The following is a 22,484-nucleotide window of genomic DNA, read 5'->3' as shown; positions in this document are numbered from 1 at the left end:
AGCCCTATTTTGTATTTTATTTAGAGACAAAGCCTCACAGAGTTGTTTAGTGCTTTGCTTTTTGCTGAGTCTGGCTTTGAATTCTGGATCCTCCTGCCTCAATTCCTGAGCTGCTGGGATTACAGGTGTGCACCACCACATCCAGCAGAAATCACTTTTTATGAGTATTTATTATGGTTCCACAGTTGTATTCATGGCTTATTGTCTTTTAAAGAACAGCAGAAAATGAAATTTTAAAATATTGTTAGAGGTTCTCCAGTACCCATCCCTTTTGTGCCACACCCAGAACTTCTTGAATACCTTCACTTACATAAGACTTATTTACATTTTTGAAAATGTTACCAGAGTACTGTTCCTAAAACAGAATAATACTGTATTTGCCTTCTAATTCAGTCATGGTTCTACATTAGGAAAGAAAAAAAGCTACCCCATCTTAGAAATCATACAGATTTGAAGACAAATACATACACAAATTTTTAAGTGTCATCACCTGTTAATATAGGCTGAAAATTCCAAATGTTTATATTCCCCCACAAATAGTTTCCTTAACACAAAGCCAATAGGATTAGAATATATAACTGTATCTAATCTCCTCTCTCATTAGTCGCCTGACATACCACAATGCAGCTTTTTTATGACCTAGCACCATAATTGACAGCTTCCAGGAATATCACATAACTTTTTTTATTTGTTCTTTTTAGTTATATGTGACAACAGAATGTATTTTGACATATCATACATACATGGAGTACAACTTCCCATTCTTGTGGTTGTACTTGATGTGGAGTAACAGTGGTCATGTATTCATATCTGAACGTAGGAAAGTTATATCCTATTCATTCTACTGTCTTTCCCATTCCCACCCCAAATTCCTTCCCCTGGCTCCCCCCACCCCCCGTGCAATTTGGTGACCACATAACATTTTTCACAATATTGCCCAATAAAAGAAACAGACAAAAATAACTTCCATATGTGGATAATACACTTAACCGTTTGTAATTTTGTTTTCTGTTTATTCTGCAGGTACTTATCCAGTAATTCATAATTTACCAGAACAAGTTTCTATTTGTACAGATTGCTAACAGATTTATATTCTAATGAATTCACAACTAGCCTAGATTCCTCTGGAGAAATCTGTATACCTCAGAGCCTCCAGCTGGCTTCAAATCATGTGATGAACTATTAAAATAAAAATATATATATGCTTGGACTCTGTCATAGAACTACTGAATCAGAAGCTCCACATTTGAATTACTGGCCCATGTATTTTTTATAAATCAACTTTATTAAGGTATAATTTACTTCAAATAAAAGTATCCATTCTGGTTTCAAGACTATCTCCATCACATACCAATTCTTGGAGGCTGAAATGCTAATTTTATTAATATTGTATTGGATTATGTATAAAATTATAAAGTTTGGTTATTTAAAATTAAAACTTTCGATCCAGGAAAAAAATACCTATTGTAAGTACACTGTTTGGTGTAGTATCCACAACTAAGATCTACAACATCTCCATCACGCTGTGAACATCAAAACTGGTCTCCTGTTGGGCCCACAAGACTTTCCTAACATTTCATGTTTTTCAATTGTTTAAATAAATTCCTTGTTGAAGTATTAAATTCCTCTCATAATTCTAATATCTAATTCATCTCAGTGTTGACATGTGCTACAGGCTATTCTCATTCATGTTCGATTTTCCTGATTCTTTTCATTTTATTCCAGATGTCTTTAGTTAGTAGGCATGTTGAAATGTAGCATGGGGGATGGGGAGGCAGGGTGTAGATTCTGTTTCCCTCTGGGACCCACCAAATACTACAGTGGGAAAAGAAGGCACTGAGTCTCACTGCCTGTTACAGATGGCAAGAAGCAAGTTCACCTCCCTGCTTGGCCCTGCTGACACCTTTCCATAGAAAATATGCACTCGCTGGCATTGCCTCATTTCCGCCAGTTGAGGGTGTAAGATCAGGTTCCTCTCAGCCCCACTGGCATCCAAGGGAAGGGGAGAGGAGGGATGATTCTACCACTTTGTTGCAGAAGGATGGGAATGGAAGCTCAGTTTCAGCCTGGACCCCCCCCCCAACCCCCACCCCTACTTATATTCCCTGGCACTCTTCTAGACTACCACCTAGTTCTGTCAATCATGGAATGGAAGATCAGCACCTTGCTGTTGATACCACCTGGCAGGGGTATTGATGAACACTGCCTGCTTCCAACAAGCAGAGTGCGAAGATCAATTTCTTTTTGCTCTGCCCTTCTGTAGCTTTAGGTGTATGGGATATGGTTTTCCCCTTGGTACTGGATACAGTAGGGAAACAGACATTTAAGGTTTTTTTTTTTTTTTTTTTGATAGGGGAACAGGGTAGGAGGGGAGTTCCTATAACTGTAGCCATTACTGACCAGAAGTTCCCACAATACCCATTCTAAAACTACACAATTAATGAGTTTTGTGTCCTTAGGCATCATTAAGGAAATCCAGAGGATTCACCGTCATGCCTTTTCTCAAGTCCCTAAGTGGTAGACAGTCTGGATTCTTTCTACCTTTCATGTGCTTTTTTGTTGTGTCATGTTCAAGGTTTTTAGTTTAAGGAAAAAGACCTTAAGGGGAAAAAGTTTAAAGGAAAGAATGGAGCTAACACTCTTTGAAGAACTAGAAACCTTAGAGATGTATATTTTTAAGATGCCCTCTCAATGATTTTGATGCACAAATGTACAGAAACAGCAGCAATGTTCTAGGGCATTAGAAAAATCAGACCCACTAAAGGGGCTCACCAGACAATCCAATTGTGGATAATACTATGTATAAGGCAACCTACTTGTATACTTTTGTTTGAATTTGTTCATTTATTCATTTTAGTAATTTTTGTGTGACAATGATTTAAATTATCATTTTCCATATGAGGAGATACTCCTTCTTTAATAGCCAAAGATCACACAGCTCATAAATAATGGAGATAGAATTCAAAGCCATGCTCTTTTGTTCCCTGAGTCCACAATTTTACAAACTACTCTCTCACACAATGCAAAGCTTATAAAACTACCTTTATGTATACATTTTCAAAACTTACTCAAACACATTAAGGCATTATCCTCCTGTAATAAATAATGTCAAGGAACACGGGAATAAAAAAGGATTTGCCTCAGGCTATAAATTCAAAGAACTCATTGGAATTCTCCCTGGGTTGGGGGTGCAAATTATTAAGTCCTAACTTCTTAGACTAGCTCTTCATAAATTGATACAAGCCTATATTTTCCAAAGTTAATTCACGTTTTAAGGCTTTAAGCTCCAGACAGGAAAAAATTGTACTTCTGTTAGACTGCACAGCTGTTTAGAACCAACTCAGTAAGCACTGACTTAATGAATGAGAAGCAATAAACCCAGCAAGGGGGGCAAAAAAAAGTAATGACTCAAATGTAGAGCAACTGAAATGGAACCGGACCAATGTGAATGTCTTATTTGACCCTATATCTGTCACTAAACTAATCGTGTACATCTATCTCAGGGTCTATACGTTTTATTATCCAAGTTAGACACAATCACAATTCTCTCTCACCCCACCCCTATTGCCAAGGATGGAACTCAGTGCCTTGTTTATGAGGGACAATACTCTATCACTGATGATTAGATGATTACTAAATAATCTTAGCCAAAGATCACAATTTTAGACATTTCAGCTTTCTATGCCATACAAAAGGGAGACCTGGGGATTCCCATTTCTTTCCCTTAGTAAAAGCAAAGAAATCAGGTCACATGGCAGGCAGGTATAAGGTGGAACTGAAGCAAAATACACCCAGTCTTTGGATTTGGTTCTTAGCTCCAAATCTTCTTAAGAGACAGACCATTCATTGTTCTTTTGCCCTGGTAATCTCCCTTCTTGTTTATTTGGCAAGCTTCTCATTGTCTTTCAAACCCACCTTGATCAACGTCCTCCTGAACACTTCCACTGCATATTCTATACTACCAGGATCCTTTGTGGCCCCTTTCATTGCTGCTGTTTTCACAGTAATTGAAACCATTTATTTGCACACAGATGGTTCACACTAGACAACTTCTTGAGAGATGAAACAATGCTTAATTCTTTATTCCAGTGTGTGCCTGGAACCTAGCTGCACTGAATACATATTTTCCATTAAGTTTCTCAAAGCCAAGTAATTTTCCCCTAAAAATCCCAAATCCCCTTTCTCATCATTTCCTTGTCCAGGTACCAGGTAAAGCCTGTGGCTATGTGTAGAAAGATCTCCCAGGCTTTAGAAGATGGGGGTCGGGGTGGGGTGAAATTTTCATGGGAAATGCACAAGAGTCATGGGTGCAGAGGCCAGAGCAACTGCAAGGTTAGTCATCCACAGTTCTTTCTGCTGTAAAATCTGAGCCCTCCTCCACAGTGCTCCAACACTGTGAACACAGCTCCTTGAACTGAGGGGTCAGCAGGTAAAGCTACAGTTCCTTTGGTGATCTACTCTAAAACCAACTAGCCATTAGGTCCCTCAAGTAGCAATCTGTCCTGCCTTATATGAGTCTTTACTTTTTTAACTGCAACTTATTGGTGTTCTTGAACAAATCAGTTTTACATTTATTCTCTAACTATAAATGATGCCATTAAGTCCTTCTAAGTGCATTCGAGAAGAGGTGGGGAGGGGAGAGAAAGAAAGTCATTATGCAAAGCCTTGAGACAAACAATTGGCCCAGAGTGGGAAATGTCGGCCTTCTGTTATTCTCTCATAGGTCTCTCTAGACTCCGTTTATAAAGTACATCATCTCTGAAATGCACCAAGTTTCTGTAGTGAAGCATTCCACAAAAAGCTATGACTTAGGTGAAATACCACAGCTGCACCTAACTCCACATAGGTAACCCTATAATATGTATAACCATGCAGCCCATGCCCAATAGTCCAGGTGACTCAAGACACAACTACCTGCTCCAAACACGCTGGAGGCAAAAGGCTGGCATCTCAAAAAAACACCTCAGGTACCCTGGATGATTCTACTGCAGCACTCACACCTCATTTTTGGGAAGCCCTATAACTCAAGTCTGAGAACAGTGTCACAGAGTCATTAAATTCTAAACAATCCTCATTAAAAAATACTCCCACACATATACTGAGTACCTATCATTACAGGCATTTTCCAAATGATGGTATGGTCCTCATTTATATTTTTAAAAGTATAAAAAGATGCTTTGGTACATTATGAGAACATCACCTGAAATAAATCAAACTAATATACCAAGAACCAACAAAAAGGGGCTAGGGTATAGCTTAATGGTAGATCACGCCCTTACCATGTGCAAGGTCCCAGGTTCAACCTCCAGCACCAAAAATACTATAAACCACCAACAGTCAAGAAAAACCTCACAAAACAAAATGAAACCACAACTTAAAACATTCTCTGATATGTTAGTCCCAAATAAGAACAATTCCATAATGTCACCTTTTGTTTCATTATGCCAACCATCTGGAAAAAGACATAAACATATCAGTTACATGCCTATTTATGCTCTTAACATTCACATTCATACCACACTCACCATTCACCACAAATACCAACTATGTATCTAATAATAATGAAAGCAAATAAAATGCACTGAAACACATTCTACATGTTGTTCTAAAGGTTTAGCATATGTTTTTACCCTTCAAAACAACCATATGAGGTAAAAACTACAATTATCTTATTTCCTAGCTACATTTTGGTTCAATGACTCCTCCAAACACACTGTATTTATCTTTTTTACTTTGGTTTATGTCTCTTATTTATTATCAATAATCAGGTTCACTATAGATTATTCTGTGACTGTGAAACAAGAGCACCAAAGAACTCAAAATATACCATCCTTTTCACTCACAAGCTCTGGTTTACAACATTAATTCACAAACGATAAAGGCAGCAGACAGCTCCCATGAAAGGAGAAGGAGATACAAATGCAACCACATTATAATCTGAGAAGCAATTAGGTCTCTAACTTGGAAAGTTAGGTATTTCCAGCTAAATACAAAATGGTGTTTTTCCAGTGCCATTAACTTTAGGAAGACCGCAGCTAATCTCATTGAATCCATAAATAAAACCCACTCTATGAACATTACATAATTCACCCCTCAGCCTCTCATTTCCTGGATAGCAATCAATTCTTGAAAGGCAATCAACTTCTTTCTCCCCATGGAACAGGAAAAAAATTCTAGTGATGCTGTGTACACACCAAGACATATTCACTAAACTCGTCTCTTTGTGATTTTTGTCTCCCACCTAATTATAGATGAAATATGATTTACATTCCTTCTTAAAGTGTGATATATTTAATAGATTATTCCATATCAGTTTATCCAGTCAAGTCAGAATGACAGTAACAATGTTAATCAGGGTTAGGCCTATGTATCAATTTTAAGCTTCATATAGTTCAATGAAATTATCTAGAGTTGCGGGACACCATCAATATGTTTTGCTCTCTATGTCAAGAGATTCAGAGTATTTGTTGATTTCTCCTTCATGTTCTCTTTCACTCATAGTGGGGGAAGAGAATATGTGCAACATGTGTGCTGAAACTTGGCCCCACACGCTCCATGGTGGAGATGCTGAGGGCCCAATCTAAGAAGAAGGATGCTATCTTGCTACCTGGAGCCCTGACACCAGCTAAGCCATCAGGTCACATTTCCCTGTTCTGCTTGGAGACTGGAAAACCCAAGCCCCTCCAGCCACCTCATCCTCTCATTCCGTCCTCTGAAACTCATTTTCCCTCAACTCCCCTTCTTCCAAATCAGGGCAACTATCTCTCTCAAACACTTTCCGATAGCATATAACCTTCTCCACTGTTCACCTTGCACTGATCACTCCCTCCATTTGCTACTAATTAAAATGTGGTTCTTTTATACAGGGTCTCATTACCCCACCTCAAGATCTTCCCATTCATTCTTCTAAACCTTACAGCTTATAGTTCATTGCTGGTGGTGTTGAAACTATCCTAGCTCCTGGCTATAACTATAACATGAGTTTTCTAGCCTCATGGACAATAAATATTCATCCTGTGCCTAGTCTACCTCTTTGAGCTGAGCAGACTGTCTCCCTTCTCTATCGTTTCATTGCCTACAAAAGTGAAATGTATTCTACTGCACTACTGTAAAGTGGAATGAGCTAATGTAAGTGTTTAGCAAAGTACCTAGCACAAGGTAAGTGCTGAAAATTCTTTAACCTATGCTCATTCTTTCTTTCAGCTCATAAACTGACATGACAAGAAGAGGGCTGGTAGCTTAGATGTGGTCAAACACCCATCTGGGGCCATGGTCAAGATTAAAGACACTAATTCTACCATATACCTTTCCATCAATCACTTGTCTGATAAACCAAACATTCACTAGAAAATTGCCAACAGAGTATTGTACCAAATTCTGCAGGTTTTAGAGAAGATAAAACTAAAATATAAAGTCTGATTTAAAAAAAAAAACTGTCTTGTATAATTACAATAGAACTGATGAGACACAGTGATGACAGTGATCTCCAAGTGGGGCACTGAAAGATCTGGACAATTAAGAAATAAATATTTAAGCTCAAGCCTGCTAAGATTCAACTTACATCTCTGGCCAGTCATGGATCCTGAGAATCTGTTATTTGGGTCTGGGCCTCAGTGAGCAATGGACAGTGGTAGGAGTGTGTTCAAGTTCAAGGTATGCTACAGCAGGTGACTGAGAGTACTTACCCAGGGTCAATTCAAAGCAATCCAGAGATCAAAGACCAACAAGATGACCTTAAACACATATCTTTAAAATCTAGTTATTTATGGAAAACAGTTCCTTGAAAATAAAAACAGACTTTTCATGTGATCTAGCAATTTTATTTCTGTGTGTGTGTGTGTGTGGTGTGTGTGTATGCATATATATATATATATATATATATATATATACATATACACACATATACATATATCAATATCTACGTCTGTACATACACACACACAGAAAACAGAAAAGAGGATTGCAAAGAGACTTGCACATCCATGTTCATAGCAACACTACATATACAATAGCCAAGAGGCAGAAGCACCTCACATGTAAAATAAAGAATGAATGGGTAAACAAAACATGGTATAGACACACAAGGAAAATGTTTTCAGCGGGCCAGACAGACCAACAGACAGGGCCAGGGGAGGCCTGCAGGGGGGGGGGGGCGGGGGGGAGGGGGGGGCGGGGAGACCTGCGGGGGGGGGGGGAGGCCTGCGGGGGGGGGGAGGCCTGCGGGGGGGGGGGGGAGGGAGGCCTGCGGGGGGGGGGGGGGGGGGGAAGGCCTGCTGGGGGAGGACTGCAGGGAGCCTGGCGCCGCCAACTGGGCCGGGCAAAAAGGCAGATGGGGAGGGGGCGCTTACCTCCAGCGCTTCAAAAGGGTCAAAGCTGGTCCTGGCAAACCCATGGACGATGTCCTTTTCGGCCAAGGTGGACTCGAGCCACTTCCTCCGCAGGGGTCTAGGCCGGGACCAGGCGGAGGACAGGGGCTTCCCATTGTCATCCTTGTCGCAGCCAGAAGACCAGGCGAGCGAGGGCGCCCAGGTCCGGCCAGAACCGCCGCCACCCGCCGCGCCGTCCCCAGACCGCCCGGGAGCGCCTCTCCTGGTCTCGCTGCGACCGCGACCGCCGCTTTTTGCGGAGTCCAAGGCCCCAAGTCAGGCCATCTATGGCTCTGCCACGCCGGGGTCCCCGCGGTCGCCACCCGCGCGCCACAGGCTCTGGCCGCGGCCGCAAAAAAAAAAAAAAAAAAAAAAAAAAAATTGACGCGGAGCCCTCCCTCCTATGGCCCGGCGTCCCTCCGCTCAGCGCAGACGATCGCCGCCCGCACCCGCCGGCGAGCCCGCAAAGGTCAAGGCAAAGGGGGGACGCGGAACTTTGCCCGCCCCGGCGCGGGAGAAATCCGCCGCCGCTGCTCACGCAGGAAACTCACTGCCGGGCCGCAAGAAGTCCAAGCCCAGCAGCCAGCGGCAGTAGGGGCAGGGCAGAGGCTAACAGGATCAGGTGGGCGGCTGGAGGCCGGAAGCGCTCCGGAGCCCAGGACGTGCGCGCTGAGGCGGCCGGGCCTGCGCACTGGGGGTAGCGGGGCGCCGCGCGGGGGGGGGGGGGCGGGGGGGAAGAGTGGGGCGGGGGCGGGTGGGGAAGAGTGGGGCGGGGCGGGGGGATGAGTGGCAGGGGGCAAGAGGGATGAGCGCGTTGGGGGCCAAGCGCAGTGAAGGGCGGAGCCCAGGACGGGCGGAGCCCAGGGCGTTCCCCCTGGGCGACCCGTGGGGTCCGAGGAGGATGCTCGGGGCGGGGACGCCGCTGGACGCTCGGGGCCAGGGCGTGCCCAGGCGCTGCAGATGGGGCAAGCCTCAGGCGAGGCCCCGCAGCGGTCCTGCAAACATATTCTTCAGTCTCTGCCATATGAAGCCAATGAAAGATGCCTGCTGGTGACCAAATGATGCTCATGCAAAAAAGTGATTTCCCTGCTTTGGGTTCAAGTCATCTGATCAATCAGAGAAACATGAAGATAGCAAAAAGAAGACATATGTTAGTGCGATTCTGCAAGGCAAAAATGCCTTTGCCAAGACTTCTTTATTGATTACATGCAATCTGTCCTTTCACATCTCTCTTCCTTGTTTCCTATGCCAGGTTATTCTCACCACTTAAAATGTAATTTGCACAATCCACCTTCCATGCACTCTGTTCTGGTTACTGTGCTGTTATTAGACTACCTCAGCTTCACAAGATCTTTTATCAAAGCTTATTAGCATTCTTTAACATCATCATGATTATTGCTATTATTAGTTACTTTTGCTCTTCTCTGCAGAATGTTTTCTCTTTATTGCAACACTTGGTATGTTCTCCCTATTTAAAAGCTAGTTCACTTATTGGTGTAGAATTTGCTTTTGTTGTAAATTAACTCTGATAAATCAGAGAAACACAAAGAAAACAAATTATTCAAGATAAAAATAGACGTATACTTGGATTATATGTTACTGTTCCTTATCACTTAAAATCTTCACTATCGGTAATTTCTCTTAAAAACTTTTCTTTCTGACACAGTATTGGTTACTAATTGTGTTTACTATCAATAATATTTGAATTTTGTGAAATTACAACCAGAATTAGAGTGAAATTACAAAATGAAATTACAACGAAAAATATAATGGAAGAGGGGAACTGAAATAAAGAAGGGAAATTATAACTCATCATTTAAAAAAGAAAGACTTTAATACATTATTTGCATTGCAGAAACCCATTGTTTTCAAGCTCTGGGTCTTATCTGCAAAGACAGAAAACAGTATAATGTGTTTGTTCTGTTCCACACATAACAAATGTTTACTTTTCCTGGATTCTTCCCATTAGGTACCCCAAGCCCTCCACTTAACACTGTTCAAAATACAAAGAGCATGTCAGTTTATCTTCTCACTTTGCCTTAGCACCTCCATTACACAAACACACTCGGGGTCTGTCTGTGGTCCAGCCCATGTTTGCAAGAGATCTAATCATTATCCAAATTACTTTTGTAGAAATCAATCAAACTATAGCAATCTTACAATCACCATTGATAATGGATGTCAGAACCTTTGACAAATAAAGTCTCAAAGTGTCACTCTTCACATCTCTTATTAATTATAAGGAGAAATAGTACTTCAACATTGCAGACATTTGGTGAGTTCTGCCTTAATCAAATGACCCAATATATTGTACCAATTACAACAGCACATAAATTTGGATATAATGCATTGAATACACATTAATACCTATATGATATTCCTTCAAAAAATTTGTGATGCTGGAGATGGTACTCAGGGCTTTGTGCATGTTAAGCATGTGTTCTGCCCCTGAGCCCTTCCTTCCAAAAATATTTAACCTGAATCTAATCATTAAGAGACAGCCAGGCAAATTCAACTTGAGGGACATACTGAAAACTGGCACAAATTCTAAAAAAATGTTTATACTATAAAAGTGAACAAATAAAAAAAGACTAGAAAATTGTAACTCAAGGGAGGGTAAAAGATAGAAAAATTGAATGTAACAGATAATCTTGGTTATATCATGGAATGCAAAAAAAAACAAATAAAACTACAAAAACTGTATTGGAACAATTGTGAAAATTTTAATATAGAGTTTATTTTCAGATAATAATATTGGATCAATGTTAAATTTCACAAGTAGTCATATTGTGGCTATGTTGAAGAATGTCCTTTTTCTTAAGAAATATATGCTACAGTATTTAGGGATGAAGTGTCAGGATGCTTGCAATAAATTATTCAATGGTTCAACAATACCTATACACCAAGGAAAGGAGTACAGAAACAGAGCAAATGTGGCAAAACGTTAGCAATTGGTAGATACAAGCTCCTCATTATACTTTGCCTGCAACTTTTCTGAAGATTTGAAATGTTGCAAAACATAAAATCTTGGGAAAACCTATTAAACCAAAATCTAGCATTTCTTAGAGAAAGAAGTCCTGGGTTTAATTATTTACATTAAGCCAACATGCTTTGCTTTGAGAAAACACAGAGGTCTCCAAGTTTGTGGAGCAAAGGGAGCAGGCTCAGCACCAGGTATACAACAAACATTGCTATGTAGACTCAAAATTTCAGGACAGGTTCTATCTCTCCAGCCACAATGAACCTCAGATCAAAAATAGTAAATCCCCTCCCACAAAAAAGAACTGTGTTTACTGAACATGTACAGATTTCTTCTAGTCATTATTCCCTAAAAAAATCCAGTATAAAATTATTTATGAGACATTTACATTGTATGAGAAATAAGTGATCCAGAAAGAATTTAAAGCATATAGGAGGATGTGTGAAGATTCCATGCAAACACTATGCTGTTTTACATAAGGAACCTGAGCATCCTCAGATTCTGGTATCCATAGGAGGTCCTGGAACCAATTCCCTGCAGACATGGGAAAGAGTGCATATATTTATGTAGTTAAGTAAGACATCAGAGATGCTGTAGTACAAACAGAGGCTCAGAGAAAGCCTCTGTCACCCCATGTCTCACAACATAACAATAGAGCTGGATTTCGAACCCAGGAGTCCTGTGTTCTATTAACATTTGAGGCTTCCTCATTTACAATTATTTCTACAAAACAACAATAATCTAGAACCTCATTGGACCCCCATTTTTAAAACATGTCCATCAAATGCACCATCAACATACACAAGAAAATATTTTCCTGACCAACAGGTGATTGGTTAGAGTCAACCCTCCATTGTCACTTGTGGTTTTGATCCATAAATTTCACCTGTAGATATAAAAAGATGCAGCTGAGAAACCAATGGAAAGTTCTAGAGAATGTTCTAGGTGGACTTGTCATCTCGTTTCAGGGATTTCAAACACTCTATAGTTTTTTCAAGTTTTCAGAAAGTCTCAAGCAGAGACTTATCTTGCTCTTCCAGGTTTTGTATTGCATTCAAACCCAACTCCAAAGAAGATGGTGTCACTCAGGCTGAATGCACCATTGATCATGCTATTCAATGTGGCACATGCAGATTTTCCAGGCCATGGAGCTGCCCATTATCTGAGCTCCACAGAAAGGCTGTCATTCAACTAAATGGTGCTGGTCCAGCAGAGAAGAGGCAGAGTGAATCTGAGCCTCTCTCTGTTGGAGGCCAGAATCGTCACATCCAGTAGAAAGGGTCCACAGAATCTGAGGCCATAATACCAAATAGAGGATCTGGAAACAAGCAGAAACCAAAGGAATGGCACATGTGTCCCCCTTCTTCTCCCTGCCTCAACACCAGCATAGGAGACTAAGAAGATGAAGAAGGAGATGGCTGTCCACAGCACCTTCTCCTTCAACTTGATCTGCAGAAGAGGCAGAATCAGAGGACACAAAGTTTCCCAGTAAGTCAATAAAAAGGTAATCCCACAGACCCTTTTTCTGATCACCAAGAAAGGCCAAGGAGGGCTGGCGGCACAGCTCCATGGGGAAACACTTGTCTAGCATGCATGATGCTCTGGGTTCAGTCCCCAGCAGACTTCCTCCCCACAAAAAGAGAAGAAGCCAAACTGTGCACCAAGAAGAGTCCTGAAAGGTGAGTCTCATGCTTTTTGTGGACAAAGACAATGCGAAGATGTCCGTAGGTGTCACGTCTGGGAATCCTCATATTATACAGCATCATTATCTTCCCACTGCATAAATGAGTTCACTGGCAAAGCTGTGCTCTTAACCATTGACATGAACAGTTTAGATCCTCAAGGTGAGGCAAGAGGAAGGCAATTTCAAAGACAGCCTCAGCAAAAGTAAGACACTGAGCCACTCTATGGGACCCTGTCTCTCCGTAAAAAACAAACTAGGTCTAGAGACATCTCTCAGTGAGTGGTTGCTTCTGAGTTCAGTCCTAGGGATGGATGGATAGATAGATAGATAGATAGATAGATAAATAAATAAATAAATAAATAAATAAATTCTTTCTGTTGTTGATATTTTTAAAATAATATTTTAGTTTCTATTTTATTTACCTCTTCTCTAATGTTTAGTGTTTTTCTTCTACTTGTTTTGGGTCTGGCTTGTTCTTGATTTTCTACCTCCTTGAAGTGGAAGTCTTGATTTTTTTTTTTATTTTTTTTTTTATTTATTTTTTTTATTGGTCGTTCATAACATTACATAGTTCTTAATACATCATATTACACGGTTTGATTCAAGTGGATTATGAACTCCCCCTTTTACCCCGTATACAAATTGCTGTATCACATCAGTTACCCTTCCATTGATTGACATATTGCCTTTCTAGTGTCTGATGTATTCTGCTGTCTGTCCTATTCTCTACTATCCCCCCTCCCCTCCCCTTCCCTCCCCTCCCCCCCTCCCCTTTTCTCTCTCTACCCCTTTTACTGTAAATCATTTCTTCCATTTGTATTATCTTGTCTTACCCCTCCTTTCCTCTTATATGACATTTTGTATAACCCTGAGGATCGCCTTCCATTTCCATGCACTTTCCCTTCTCACTCCCTTTCCCTCCCACCTCTCATCCCTGTTTTTTTTGATGTAGGTATGTACTCATCTAATCTTCTTAAAATTGCCTCTTCTCTTTGCTATAGGGTTTTTTATTTTGTGTTTCTATCATCATTTTTCTAAAGAATTTTTAAAATTTTCCATTCTATTTATTCATTGACTCTTGGATATTTGTTACATTTGCAGACATGCAGGATGTTTCTGAAGTTCCTCCTGTTGTAGGTTTCCAGTTTTATTACATTGTGTTCAGATAAAAAAAGTTATTTGAAATGATTTTTAGCTTCTAAAATTTGTTAAGGTTTGTTTTATAACATAACCTATTGTCTATTCTGGAGAATATTGTTGGTACTCTTGCTAAGAATTTGTCTTCTTTTGGTTTTTGTTGGAAAGTTCTGTGAAGTCCATCTGCTCTGCAGTGTACTTTAAATCCTGTGTAAAGAAAGAAGAGACAGAAGCAAGGTGCAGAGGCAGAATGACAGAACGACAGAAAGTCTCCTTGTCCAAGCTGCCAGCTTTACTTATAGTAGTAGGTCACTGGCATCAGTAGTACATTATTGTTAGGCTACAGATTTAGCAACATTATGCAGCTTCTTTGGTTGCAATGTGCAAAGTTAGGAGATTGAGACTTAAGATTGCCTCAGCTTCCTGAGTCCCCTTGATTACAAGCATGTGCCATCATGTGTAGCCCTACAAAATATTTTTAAGTTTGCCATTTTACAGTGGTTCATACAATAACAGTGCTGTGGCTACAAGACACACACCAGAACTCCTCTCTTAGTTTAGCTTCTGGAAGCACTTACCGTTGACAGGCAAAAGAATGGTGTTTCTTCCCTAGCATTACTGGATCTTGTCGTGAATATCACTTGGTTGAAAGTTTTTTGATGGGTACTTTGGGCTTACAAGGGCTTCTAATTTGTATGGTTTTTCAAAGTGTAGTGCCTGACAGTAACATTAAGCATTCCTTGGGAAAAAATTATTTCTTCCCTAGATCTAATTAATTAGAAACTCAGGGTGGTGTATAGCAATCTGTGTATGATAAAGCTGCCCAGGAAATTCTAATGTATGCTAAAGAATAAGAAATATTTATTTAGAGTCTGTACTATTTTGAGGACCACCTGTAGTATATAAGTTTTGAACCATCAATGAACATTTGCAGTACTGCTAAGACCCTAATAGGCTGGAAATAATGTATATCAAATCAAAATTAATATTGTAAACAGAGTTCTTATCACTTTCCTTGAATTCTCTCTAAAAATAACATTACTATTGCCCGGCCTGGTGGCATATTCCTGCATTATCAGCAATTTAGGAGGCTAAGGCAGGAGGATTCGTGTTTGAGACCAGCCTGGGAAATTTAGTGAGACCCTGACTCAAAATAAAAAAGGGCTGGAGCCAGATGCAGTGGCTAATGCCTATAATCCCAGTGACTCTGAGGCTGAGGCAGGAGGATTGCAAGTTCAAGGCCAACCTAAAAGACTTAAAGTTAGTGATGCCCTATCTGTAAATAAAAAAATAATAATTACCAAAATAATTATTTTGGTAAATAATCATATTTACCAAAAAAAGTGCCACTGGGTTCAATCCTTACTTCTGCCAAAACAAACAAACTGCAGCAACAAAACAAAACAAAATAAAAACAAAGCAAAACATGTTACCCCTATATTAAATAAAGGACAACAACCTCTCAACTTGTGACTGTGCTGTCATTATCATACTACCTAGGAAAGGGAAAGTAGAATTTCCTGCTTTTATAGCCAATTTCTTGCCAAAATATGGAGCACAGAATTAAAAGTTTGATAATTCATCACTTTAGTGGCAGACATCAGAATAATATGAAATTTGCTTTCTACAGATTATCTGGCTTTTCTATACATTTCCAAAGAAACTATGTCTTTTGATGTTTATTTTTACCTAGTGAAAATTAAAATTAAGTTCCAACTCAGGTGAACTTTCCACAGTACCCAGAGAAAATATAGGAAGAAGTAAAACTCTGTGTGTCTATACAAAGAACACTACACATACACACACACACACACACACACACACACACACACACAAACACACACACACACGAATGTGCATGTTTATACAAATTTTATTAAAAAGTACAATTTTGTTGAAAAATATGTTGTATATGAGAATATATTTTTCAGATCTTTACAAATAGAGTTATTAATATTTATTTTAAATGTATTATTCTAAGTATGGCAAAGGGACATTAAAAAACACAAATGTTATGGCTGGGGTTGTTGCTCAGTGTAGAAAGTTTGCCTAGCATGTGTGAAGTCCTGGATTTGATCCCTATCCCTTGTATTGCAAAAAAATAAAAGGTCAAAACCAAACCGAAACCAAAATTCTCTGACTTTATGAAACTTAAATTATACTTAGATATTAAGAAAGTAGAAATTGCTGGGTGTGGTGGCACTCACCTATAATCCTAGTTGACTAGGGAGTCTGAGGCAGGAGAAGTTCAAGTTTAAGGCTAGCCTCAGTTACTTAGTAAGACCCTGTCTCAAAATAAAAAACAAAAAGGCTGAGTATTTAATTTAGTGGTCAAGTACCCATGGGTTCAATCCCCATACCAAGGGGGGAAATACAAATTTAAACCACAATGAGATGGCACTACAAAGTTATAAGATCAGTTTTGAAACAAAACTGACAGTAACAAGCATTGAGAGAAGACATAGAGGAACTAAAATGCATATAGCACTACTTTGGAGAAAGGAAATGGTATAACTACTTTAAAGAACAACCTGGCAGTTTATAATTCACATTTCTAGGAATCCCACTAAGCACTAACAGAAATGAAAAGCTATGTTCACCCACAAGCTGTACACAAATGTGGCTTTATTTTCTATAGCCTCAAACTGAAAATAATACAAATATACTTCAGTTAGTAAAGAGATTAAAAAACAGCTTTTATTTTTTTATTGGTTATTGAAAACATTACAAAGATTGCAGAATCACATCGGTTACACATCCACATTTTTACATAATGCCCTATTAGTGACTGTTGTATTCTGCTAGCTTTCCTATCCTCTACTATCCCCCCTCCCCTCCCCTCCCATCTTCTCTCTCTACCCCATCTACTGTAATTCATTTCTCTCCTTATTTTTTCCCATTCCTCTCACAACCTCTTATATGTTATTTTGTATAACAATGAGGGTCTCCTTCCATTTCCATGCAATTTCCCTTTTCTCTCCCTTTCCCTCCCACCTCATGACTCTAAAAAACAGCCTTTAAAATATGGAAAAATAAATAAAAGAAACAAATACCCAGCCATGAAAAGGAACCAGATATTACATACATAACATGGCTGAATCTCAAATGCATTTGTTAAGTAAGAAAAGCCAGAATGAAAGAATACAAGTTATATGTTCCAATAAATAATGGTTTTCAAAAAGGTACAATTGTAAGGGATAAAAACTAGACAACAGGTTGAAGGAACTTTGGGTAAAAAAGGAGGTATTTTACTCCAATCAAAATGACAAATATCAAGAATGCAAGCAAGAACAAGTGTTTGTGAGGATGTGGGGGAAAAGATACACTCATGTATTGCTGGTGGGATTGCAAATTGGTGCCAACCACTCTGGAAAGCAGCATGGAGATTCCTTAGAAAACTTGAAATGGAACCACTATTTGACCCAGTTACCCACTCCTTGGTTTATATGCAAAGGATTTAAAAATCAGCTTACTACAGGGACATAACCACAGCAATGTTTATAGCAGCTCTATTCACAATTATTGAACAATGGAACCAACCTAGATGCCCTTCAACAGATAAAAATGTGGTAGACATACACTATCAAATATTACTCAGTCTTAAAGAAAAATGAAATCATGGTATTTGCAGGTAAGATGGAACTAAGAACACCATGCCAAGTGAAATAAGCCAATCCTCCCCAAACCAAAGGCTTAATGTTTTCTCTGATAAGAGGGTGCTAATCCACAGTGGGGGTGGGAGGTGGGGTGGGGGGTTGGTAAGGAAGAATGAAAGAACTTTGGATTGTGCAAAGGAATGAGGGGAAGGAAAGAAGGGAGGGGTGGGGTTGTAGGGATGGGAAGGATGGTAGAATAAGATATCCAATATTACCCTATATACATGTATGAGTACACTACTGGTATGACTCTGCACCATGTACAGCCTGAAGAATGAGAAGTTGTGCTCCATTTGTTTACAATGTGTCAAAGTGCATTCCACTATCATGTATAACTGATTAGAATTTTAAAAAATCAAAAACAAAAACAATAGAATGGAGACCAGTAGAATAGAATAAGGGGATGTGGGCAGGAAGAGGAAGGAAATGGGAGGTACTTATAAAATGTGAGAAACTATATTTGGTAAATGAATACATATTAAACATATGTCAATTACTTCCTGGGTGGTGGATGGAAAAGGTAGCAAACAACCTATGAGACAAATTAGACTAGGCAAGTGTTCCTCATGTTTCCCTTATATATTTTATTACTAACAGAGTAAAACTGGGCTATTTATTTGCCCCACTATTCATATAGGAATCCATTGTGTGCTTTAGATTTCATCTTCCATACCCTCCAACAGCTATTCTATGTCATTTTCACTATATACATCAAGCTATATAGTTCTGTGGATTGATAACTATAAAATTTACATACCATATTTTCTTCAATAGGCTATTGTTAGCCTAGCTCAAGACTATTTTTAGCATGCTCAAGAGTGACAGGAGAAAAACTTACAGCCTGATAAAAGAAAGCTTTGATATACTCCCTTCACCCCTTTCTGGCCTAACTAATGAGATATGAGTATATAATATCTCTATACTTCTCCTGAGAGGTCTTAAAAATTAAATTTCAAGTCTCTAAAATCAGAGACAACATATAAATGCAAACCTGGCTCATGTTAAAACAATTTAAGCTCTCAAAGTATTCAATTATTCCAATTTTTTCTTTAAACAATAGAATGCCATTTTAGCAATATAATTAATTAAAACAGACTGTTTCATCATATTATTCTCTTACTTCTGTTTTTCTTTTACATCTACACCCAGAACAATTTTTCAAAGTTTGTTCTTTGAATAACAGATGTGTCAAAAATTTTGTATGTACCCGATGAAGTATTCCTGCTGGCAAAAAAAAAAAAAATGGCATCACCAAGGAACTGAATAACAGTACAGGTCTGACTCCATATTCTTCTAGCAGTCTTTGGCAGAGTTTTTTTGTTTCCATACCAGCTTTGGTCACATATTGGATTTTTTTCAGGTAGAACTTCAAGGCCTTGTTCTTTTGAAATCTGAAATATGGATTAAAATAAAAACATATACCTCATTTATATAAGGCAAAGGAAGAAAAATCCTCTTTAGCTAAATATCTATTTAGTTTACAATAGCACATTATTTGGTCTCAGAATCTTACAGAACCAACATTGTGCTTATGTTAAAGAAAATAACAATCTGCAATAATTTAAAAAGCAAAGGATATTAAATAGAGAACACAGAAATGCTATTAATAGAGTGAATCATACTCCTTTCTCACTATCATTTTTTTTCTATGATCTTTTCATCTGTCTGGTTTCCTTCCTTACCAATTGTTTAAAGGATCCAACACCTGGATGAGGCAAAGTTTAGTATGGTTTATCCCCCCAACTAAGCCTTCACATGTATGAATTTTATAAACATTTCTTGATAGGGCCCTCCACCTCTACACTCCCTTAATGCATATACAAAGATAAAAACCATTTTAGGGTTAATATTCTAACCCTTGAATATCTACTTGGGATCTTTTCAGAAATTACTCATTAAAATAATTTTTTGATTTACAAGACACACATTATAGATTAAAACATTGGTAGTTATTACTGGGATAAGATAGTTACAATGCTAAAGTCCTTTCACTTTCTTTACATTGTTTCACAGAAAGTACTTGAAATCTTTAAAAAGAAGATGGAGTATAGTAAAATAAGCAACTTATGTTCCCTTAAAAAAATCCCCCAAACAACAAAAATATAAAAATATTTTAGCAAAGTGTGTGAACCAATTATTTCAGGTTGATGGGTTAATTTCTTTAAGAATGTCTAACAATTAAAGGTATGATTACTCAAAATTTCAGTCTAACCTAAAAGTATAACTGAGAAATCAGTTGTCATAAAGTAGAATCACTACCTAGGTCAAGAGCCAAACATATCAATCAGATTCTAAGGAAATTTAAAGAACCGACCCTTTAATAGATGTTTGTATACCACCCAACTAATACCTAGCTAATCAACACATTGGTCCTTTACTATAAGGTGCTAAGGAAGGTAGGAGAGCACTATGAAATGAGAAACCACTATACAAACCTCAAAATAGACAAGCCTTTAAAAGAAGCAAGACAAAGGAGCTTTTCATTTTCAACAAAAATTCCATCCCTTCAAACTAAAAATCACTGAGCCCTTGCTCAAAGTGAAGAAATATATTGTCTGCAACATAAATTACAGCATTTGAAGAAATTCTCTTATCTTATCCACATCTTTTTAAGCATAAATATGCCACAGGGCACCAGGAATTTCACTTAAGTCCTTCAATCTTTTCCTTAAAATGTCATCCAAATCTTCTTCCTCAAACTTCTTGAGTATTCCTAAAATATAGAAGAGCATTTTCAAATTGGTCAGTGAAGACTATCAGAAAGCCAAATCTTTTAAAATTGATTTATGGGAATAGCAGAATGCCTGACTAGATCAGTATTCTTGAAGGTGTCAAACCCAGTTTTTTATTCAAAACTATTAAGAGCAGAAAACTGGAAATGTTTCCTGTGTGCTACAGGAAAGTTTAACAGTGATTTTCCTAGTGTGTTTTCTGTAAAACAAGGGAAAGGAAATAGAAAATTCAAGAGTTTTTACTCAACCAGCATTCTCCCTGTCCTCAAAGAAGTGATCCTAACAATGGTTTGGACTCATAGCATTTCATAATTTATAAAGAACTTTTATGGCCATTATCATTCAGTTGGTTCCTATAACTATAGAGTATGGTTGTCATGAATCATAACCTCTATTTTACACTTGAGTAAAAAGGTTCAGTGAGATGAAGGGATTTGCTTATTTTTGTGACTAATGAAAAACATTCTGATTAATTCCTATGGTATCTCATATTCTATTATGGTCAATATGTAATCAAAAAATTCTTTATCAACAAAGCTGTAGTTTTGAAGAAACCTTATATTTATGTGTAAGCACAAAAAATTTTGGAAGCATGCAAACTTTTGATTTCAATATGGTAAATATTTTTTCCTTTTTTTCAGTATTACTGAGAATTGAATCAAGGGGTGTTATATCACTGATAATGCTAGGCCTGTAATATTTTTTTTTTGAGGCATGGTCTCATGATGTTGCCCAGAATGGCCTTAAATTTGTGATTATCCTGCCTCAGCTTCTGAAACAGAGCAGCTGGCATTAAAGGCATGTTTCAGTGTGCCTGACTTACTACAATGAGAATTTTAAATAAATATTATTCCCTTATTTTTGTACTGGGGATTGAACCCAGGGACACTTTACTGCTGAACTACATCCCTAGCCTATTTTTTAAGAAAATTATTTGAGACAAGATCTTGTTAAGTGGCTTGGGGATTCACTAAGTTGCTAAGGCTGACCTTAAACTTGTAATCCTCCAGCCTCAGCCTCCCAAGTTGCTGTGATTACAGGTGAGCACCTAATCATCTTCTAAGAGGAAAAGAAAGCAAGACTTTATTACAAAGAATATAACAAATGTCTACTAACATCTATGATAGTGAAACATTTAAAATATTCAAACCTGACTACAAAGATTTTTTTTTTTTGAGAGAGAGAGAGAATGAGAGAGAGAGAATTTTTTTAATATTTATTTTTTAGTTCTCGGCGGACACAACATCTTTGTTTGTATGTGGTGCTGAGGATCGAACCTGGGCCGCACGCATGCCAGGCAAGCGCGATACTGCTTGAGCCACATCCCCAGCCCTACAAAGATTTTTTTATGTGTTCATTTATTTTTTATTTATTTTTATTAGAGCATGAAAATTATACATATTATTTGAGATTATATATATATATATATATATATATATATATATATATATATATATATTAATTGTCAATGGAACTTTATTTTATTTATTTATATGTGGTGCTGAGAACTGAACCTAGTGCCTCACACATGCTAGGCAAATTCGCTACCACTGAGTCACAACCCCAGCCCTGTATTTGGGGTTCTTATGGTAAAAAATCATACATACTATAAATCTTATTTCAATTTTCATTTCCCCCACTTTCCTTCCCCTTTTACCCCTGCTCTACTTATCTTAGTTTTACTCCTTTGGTTAATAATTTCTACCTATACAGAAATTCCCTCAGTATATTTATCTATGTATATGATTCTGTTAAGTTTAATCCCATATGTCTTTCCCTTCCCCTTACATTTTCTCTCCCTATCATTCTCCCACTTCTACTATATGATCTTGCCTATATCTTTATCATATCTTATCCCCTCCCCCACTCCCTTTCCCCCTCATTTTGCTTTAGCTTCCTCATATGAGGCAGAAGATTCGACTCTTGGTT

General features: G+C 38.4%; 1 long non-coding RNA gene across 1 annotated transcript; it reads right to left on the bottom strand.

Annotated features, from left to right (window-relative positions):
- Positions 1-18,336: 18,336 nt before the first annotated feature.
- On the bottom strand, positions 18,337-21,616 carry LOC144256267 (uncharacterized). The gene is made up of 3 exons (XR_013344044.1): positions 21,545-21,616; positions 20,259-20,536; positions 18,337-19,214 (listed from the first exon to the last, which is right to left on the bottom strand). It is a non-coding gene; the product is annotated as an uncharacterized LOC144256267 (long non-coding RNA).
- Positions 21,617-22,484: the final 868 nt, after the last annotated feature.

This window comes from Urocitellus parryii, chromosome 7, assembly GCF_045843805.1.
Source record: "Urocitellus parryii isolate mUroPar1 chromosome 7, mUroPar1.hap1, whole genome shotgun sequence".
NCBI lineage: Eukaryota > Metazoa > Chordata > Mammalia > Rodentia > Sciuridae > Urocitellus > Urocitellus parryii.
This window is presented reverse-complemented; position numbering and strand designations above follow the sequence as displayed.